This window comes from Triticum aestivum, chromosome 4B (genome assembly GCF_018294505.1).
Source record: "Triticum aestivum cultivar Chinese Spring chromosome 4B, IWGSC CS RefSeq v2.1, whole genome shotgun sequence".
NCBI lineage: Eukaryota > Viridiplantae > Streptophyta > Magnoliopsida > Poales > Poaceae > Triticum > Triticum aestivum.
In genome coordinates this window covers 574,857,092-574,864,619 of record NC_057804.1, presented here as the reverse complement: position 1 = coordinate 574,864,619, position 7,528 = coordinate 574,857,092, and positions in this window count along the sequence as shown.

Below are 7,528 nucleotides of genomic sequence, written 5' to 3'. Positions count from 1 at the left end.
CGGGGGGGGGGGAGTGGGTGGACCGGCTAGGGTTTGTCCCCCGGTGGGGGGTTATGGAGGGGAGGGGTGGGCCGGCTGGGCCTGGGGGTTGGCCCAGTTGGGCCACGGCCCAGAGGGGGGTTTCTCCTTTTTTTATGTTAGTTTTAGGTTTTAGTTTTTTTTCTGTTTTGTTTTTATTTATTTTCTTTTCTGTTTTAAATTAGTTTAAATTATTTAGCCATTTTCTAAAAATGTGATTTCTATACCATAACTACCCTTGTAATATTTGGCACCCACCGAACATTTTTGTTTCTACTTTCGAAAACTTTTATTGTCGACATTAATTTTAAATTTTAATTTGACGCGGTTTGAACTAACGGACGTTTAGCATCAGTAATCGGGATGACGTGGCTTGATTAGCGTGGGATTATTTTAGCAAGATTATCCGAGCGTCACAATTCTCCTCCACTACAAGAAATTTCGTCCCGAGGTTTAAGAGGGGGACTAGGGGGAAAGGTCTGGTTACGAAATCCTAACGAATCTTCTCGTCTTTGGTTGCTCTTCTCGAAGAGGTCGATCCATTACATTGATGTCTTCAGTTCTCTGCTTCGGGTCATCATGATGAAGTTGTCGACCTTACTTGGGGATCTTCATCGTACTTAAGGAAAGGATAAGGGGTAGCTTCAAAAGGACAGACCTCTACAAGGTTGACTATCTGGTCGATAACATCGAGGAAGGTGGCGGAAGTTACTCTCGAATTGAATCTTAAGAAAATATAGAGAGCAAAGTAAGGAGGTACCACGAGAATTTTCAAACGGATAGGCAAGCGTTCGATGCCTAATCAGAAGGTGAAAGGGGTTCAAGGCAACGAGAATAAGTACTGCGTCTGATACCAAAATAGATCACTTGGGACAGTGGTTTGTGATTTACATACGAGTCCACGCGCGAGGAATAACTTTGGGAAACAGGGGGTGTACAGGAGAGTCAGCTTTCGATCCTGTGGAACTGTGGGTTATGGGCCCACCATGTGGTTGAAAGTAGGAAGGGGGCCGACACCTTGCACGGTCACGATAGTAAGGCGTGTTAGAGGGTAGCCTATGAGTTATGTCGGCAACAACATCGATACCAAGGGCGAGGGACGAAGAGAACCATTTTCCTGCTCGTTAAACGAGGCGGGCTAATAGGCAAGGTTCTCGTCCATCGGTGGCATACCGGAATGTCATCAACAATAGTAACAGGGTCTTACTGACAGAAGTGTACACCGAGGTGTTTACAAAATCAGTGACTTATTACTGCTTAGATCATATAATTCCCAAGAAAGGTCAAACAAAACCATGGAAAGGGAAATGTGATTTCCAGATTAAACAGAACAATGGAAAGGAAAATGTGTTTAAACACATATTTCAGGGGTATATCCTTCCCAAGGACAAGCAGAGCACGATATCCATGACAGGCTATAACGTAGAAAACTCTTTAGGTAAGGGGAGAGAAATTTCATGACATTACCCATACAACGGTGTTTGGATAATTGAGCAGGAAACATTTAACATTGGGCTTCAAATGTTCTTGTTGAAAATTGGAGTACCATAGACATGCTTCGAGATAGCATTGACATGGCCAACAGGTGAAGATCAGACTTTGGAAACAGAAAGGATTCATCAGGAATAACTTATAGAATAAGTCTTACAATTCCCTCATGGAAGAATGGTTAACCTTGCCAAAAGGAACAACTATAACAATAGGTCCTCCAGCCAGGGGTGCTAGGCATGACATCACCTTACCGGGTCTTATGAAGACTAGCGTTATAACTCTTGTAAATATGTTCCAACCATCATATCTGACCAAGATTCAGATCCAATTGGTGTCATGATGCCTCAGACTCAGGATGTCCGAGAAGAAAAGGCGCAACACAAATCATTGAAATGGTATTGCAAGATTCTCGGGAAATGAACTATGGGAGCGGGTTCCTGAAACAATAGTTCATCATTAAACCAAGGAGAGGTGAGGGGGTGGCTGATTGACTCAGCGACAATTCATTGAGATTTTCAAAAGATGGATTTCCACAATAATGTGAACAAGAAGATGACATTTGTCAGGTCAAATGGTATAGTGATGTATGCTCGAGGAAAACATACACAATTAAACATTGGTTGAAAGGTGCACCCGAAATATGGGTTGGGTTGCACGACCAATGTCAGAATGGTGATTCAATAGTCAATAGCCTAAGAATGAACTTTCGACCATTAACTTCAAAAAAAATAGGGTTGCTAGAAGGAAAGAATCCAAACAACACCGTTCACTTGTTGGAATTAACACGGGGACCAAGAAAAATGGTGATGGTGAGAAGTATTTCTATGTCAAGAATTCTCAAGAGGTGGAACAAATCTCAGAACATTCTTGACATAAAGGATGGTAATACTCCAAGGTAAAGAAGAACAATTGCTGGATAGCAAGGAACTCAAGGTATAACACCAAACATGAACAAGCTTGTGTTGGTGGGAGGGCAATAAAGTGGTCGACGATAATCAATTTATCGAGGGCAAGGATGGTATTTCTCATCATTAATTCACTTGATATCCTGGAAGAGCAACAGAATGTAGATGGTGATCATGACACATTTGTCGAGAGATTCCACGAAGATGTAATCGATCCGCGATCACATCAAGTCAAAAGAATGATGAAGCAAGAGGTTATTGGAACCATAGGTACGACACAAACCTGAAATCAAGATTGTTGTTCAAGGCGAACTGATATGACGAGGAAGATCGACGTAAGCTTAGCTCATTGTCAAAAGTTGTGCTCCGGGATTAAGGACCAGGTAGCACAGTTAAAATTTAGCATGGTAATGATATAACCGATCAGGCTAGGAATGACATGATCGGGTACAAACTCGTAAGTAAAGAATATTAGTAAGAGTTGTTGAACCGTAATGCGGACTCGGTTCAGTTATCGGTGTCTTTGAGTGTTTAATAACTCAGAGCCCATGAAAAATTGTAATCAGTGAGTATGTAGTACTTGATGAAGAACTCATAGGAAGTTATGCAGTACCATGATAATCTCGAGATACCAGGGGGGTAATACTCAACACAAGATCAAAGTAAAGGTTGTACTGGTGTATCGATCCATAGAAGACAATTGTTTTAACTTGTCCGAGAAATGAAATCAAAGAAGAACAATCATGGTCGGAACCACGGTTGCAAGGGATCAATTCACAGATACCATATGTTAGCTATCAAGGAAATAGTTATTATTACAAGAAGCTTCCATGATAGGATATACATCGCGTCCATGGGCATGAACACAAAGTTCAAGGTCGACTCCCACTTCCTCAATGCATAATCTTCCATTCACCTCTCGTATTTCGAAGATGACATTAGTTGTTGAAAGTTTTACCTGGTGCAATACCAGATAAGTATGACTCGTGAAAACTTTCGGGTTCACACGGTTTAGAGAAGGCATATGTTCAACCCATAGGGGCTTCTTAGAAACATATACCACAAGTTTCCAGAGTAAATAACACAAGCCCGAAAGCAGAGCATGGTTGGCCAAGCAGAGGATACAACTTAACAAGGGCATCATGTATAAGGGAAAGAACTCACAAAGTGTTCAAATGTGAAGGACACTGTCGGATAACAATCCAACAAAGGACTTGATAGTCCACAAAGGATCTGATATGAGTATCGGTACTCAACCAGAAGAGGAAGGAATGCAAATGCAACAGGTTATGGAATCATCTGAATAATTCAAAGCTTAAATAAAAAGGAATTATGATTTCCACAACAAAGGATCAGAAGCAGACGTTCTGATCAAGGATGGATCAATTGAATATACCAGAGGCACAATCGACGACAGATAGTTTGGTCGAGAACCAGCTCATGTTTGAAAGACGTCTGAGCTGGAGAGATAATTTAAAAGGATCAACTGATGATTACTTGCATTCGCCACATATTGAGTCAACAGACTCAAAATGATAATGGCAAGGAATGTTAATAAGATTTCTATACTTATGGGATTAATCATAATGAAAGCAAACAAGAAATTCCAGAGCAATAGGTTGCTGAGGACTTTTGGAATATCGGGTGGTATTTCGAAGACTTTTGTGTAACACATAAACAACTGGGGATGAGCGGATATTCTATAAATGCGAGAATTAACCGTAGGGGTATTCAAGTGACAAGAACAGCAAGGCAGTAAGCTCAAGGGATTATCGAAACCACGACGAGTTTTTCAGGGTATCTTGTAATAACAAGACCAACTGGGATGATATAAGAATAACAACTGTAAGTAGTTACCCATAAGGGTTGACGGTGGAAGGGGAATTGCAAACGCGATGAACACAAGTTCTCGGCCTAACAGCGGAAAGTATCTTCAGGGTCTTCACGTGCAGCAGACGATCATCAGTAATAAGGGGCTCTCCGGGTGAAAGTGATAACGAGATCCTAATGTTAGATTTAGCAAAATTCATTTAACCCGAATAGAAGAGAGATCAGAGTCCCAGAGTAAAGGTCGAGGAGTAAAAGATCCTAGTACCACCCGATGGCGACGTGGGCCCGTAAGGCACACAGCCAAGTTAGTAAAAGTTTTGCAATGTCTAGACTCGACTTTGGCCAAGGAGTGTGGAAGGGGGATTCCTACAGGCAGTCGGCTCTGATACCAACTTGTGACGCCCCCGATCCAATCGTACACTAATCATGCACGCAAACGTGTACGATCAAGATCAGGGACTCACGGGAAGATATCACAACACAACTCTAAAACATAAATAAGTCATACAAGCATCATAATACAAGCCAGGGGCCTCGAGGGCTCGAATACAAGTGCTCGATCATAGACGAGTCAGCGGAAGCAACAATATCTGAGTACAGACATAAGTTAAACAAGTTTGCCTTAAGAAGGCTAGCACAAACTGGGATACAGATCGAAAGAGGCGCAGGCCTCCTGCCTGGGATCCTCCTAACTACTCCTGGACGTCGTCAGCGGGCTGCACGTAGTAGTAGGCACCTCCGGTGTAGTAGGGGTCGTCGTCGACGGTGGCGTCTGGCTCCTGGACTCCAGCATCTGGTTGCGACAACCAGAAAGAAAGGAAAGGGGGAAAAAGGGGGGAGAAAGCAACCGTGAGTACTCATCCAAAGTACTCGCAAGCAAGGAACTAAACTACATATGCATGGGTATATGTGTAAGGAGGCCATATCAGTGGACTGAACTGCAGAATGCCAGAATAAGAGGGGGATAACTAGTCCTATCGAAGACTACGCTTCTGGCAACCTCCGTCTTGCAGCATGTAGAAGAGAGTAGATTGAAGTCCTCCAAGTAGCATCTCCAAGTATCATCTCCAAGTAGCATCTCCAAGTATCATCTCCAAGTACCATCGCATAGCATAAACCTACCCGGCGATCCTCTCCTTGTCGCTCCGTAGAAAAGCGATCACCGGGTTGTCTGTGGAACTTGGAAGGGTGTGTTTTATTAAGTATCCGGTTCTAGTTGTCATAAGGTCAAGGTACAACTCCAAGTCGTCCTGTTACCGAAGATCACGGCTATTCGAATAGATTAACTTCCCTGCAGGGGTGCACCACATAACCCAACACGCTTGATCCCATTTGGCCGGACACACTTTCCTGGGTCATGCCCGGCCGCGGAAGATCAACACGTCGCAGCCCCACCTAGGCAAAACAGAGAGGCCAGCACGCCGGTCTAAACCTAAGCGCACAGGGGTCTGGGCCCATCGCCCATAGCACACCTGCACGTTGCGTGGGCGACCGAAAGCAGAACTAGCCCCCTTAATACAAGAGCAGGCTTACATTCCAATCCGGCGCGCGCCGCTCCGTCGCTGACGTCTGAAGTGCTTCGGCTGATACCACGACGTCGGGATACCCATAACTACTCCCGCGTAGATGGTTAGTGCGTATAGGCTCGTAGCCAACTCAGATCAAATACCAAGATCTCGTTAAGCGTGTTAAGTATCCGCGAACGCTGAACAGGGCCAGGCCCACCTCTCTCCTAGGTGGTCTCAACCTGCCCTGTCGCTCCGCCACAAAGTAACCGTCGGGGACCGTCGGGAACCCAGGCCCACCTCTACCGGCATGGAGCCACCTGTCCTTTCAGCCCCCAACTCCGAACAGTATCACAGGTAATGTAACAGTGTAAAGTATATAGTATATGCCCGTGATCACCTCCCGAAGTGATCACAGCCCAGTAGTATAGCATGGCAGACGGACAAGAGTGTAGGGTCACTGATGGAACACTAGCATCCTATACTAAGCATTTAGGATTGCGGGTAAGGTATCAATGACTGTAGCAGCAATGACAGGCTATGCATCAGAATAGGATTAACGGAAAGCAGTAACATGCTACACTACTCTAATGCAAGCAATATAGAATAGAATAGGCGATATCTGGTGATCAAGGGGGGGGCTTGCCTGGTTGCTCTGGCAAGAGAGAGGGGTCGTTAACTCCGTAGTCGAACTGGTCAGCAGCAGCGTCGGCCTCGTAGTCTACCGGAGAGAAGAGGGGGAAGAAATAATGAATACAGAGCAAACAAAGCACCACAAAATATATCAAGGCAATACGCGGTGTTCGGTGTGCCCTAACGCGGTAGTAGGTGATACCGGTGAAGGGGGAAAAACCCCCGGGAAAGTATTCCCGGTGTTTCGTGTTTTCGGGCAGAGGAGCCGGAGGGGGAAAGTTGCGGGTTCGATAGGTTAGGGGCGTGTGGCGGACGAACGGACCGCGTATCCGGATTCGTCTCATCGTTCTGAGCAACTTTCATGTACAAAGTTTTTCCATCCGAGCTACGGTTTATTTTATATTAATTTTAAAAGATTTAATTCATTTTTAGGATTTATTTAATTATTTAAATTCAACATTATCCAGAACAGTGCATGCTGACGTCAGCATGACATCAGCATGACGTCAGCAGTCAACAAAGGCGTTGACTGGTCAACTGACATGTGGGTCCCATTCGTCATTGACTGATTAGTCTAATTAGGGTTTAATTAAACTATCTACTTAATTAGATTAATTAAACAAGATTAATTAACTTAATTAATTTATTAACTATTTTAATTAATTAATTAATTAATTAATTATATATTTATTTTTATTTCATTTTCATTTTTTTAAATAAAACGTTCTAGGGGCTAGGCCCACTTGTCTGTGGCACAGGGGCCTTGCGGGTCAGGCGAGCGGGCGTGGGCGCGTGGCTAACGGGCATAGCCCGAACGGGCGCAAGCCCGAGGGGCGCTGGGCACACACGGTGGCAGCGGCGGCGGCATGCGCGGGCGCGCGCGCGCGAGAGTGAGCGCACGGGCGTGGCGAGCATGGCTACATGAAGGACGGCGGGCGCGGTGACCTGCGGGAAAAAAGGGAGGAGGGGAGGGCGAGGCTCACCGAGCCCTGTAGTTGAGCATAGCGGGCTCGAGGAGGAGTCGGGGTTGCCGCGACGAGGCGGAGGAGGTCCTGGCGACGAGCAGCGACGGCGGGGTGTTCCGGCGACGAGGAGGAGGTCGGAGACGTCGGCGTCAAGGAGGCAGTCCGGCGAGGTGGCCGTCGA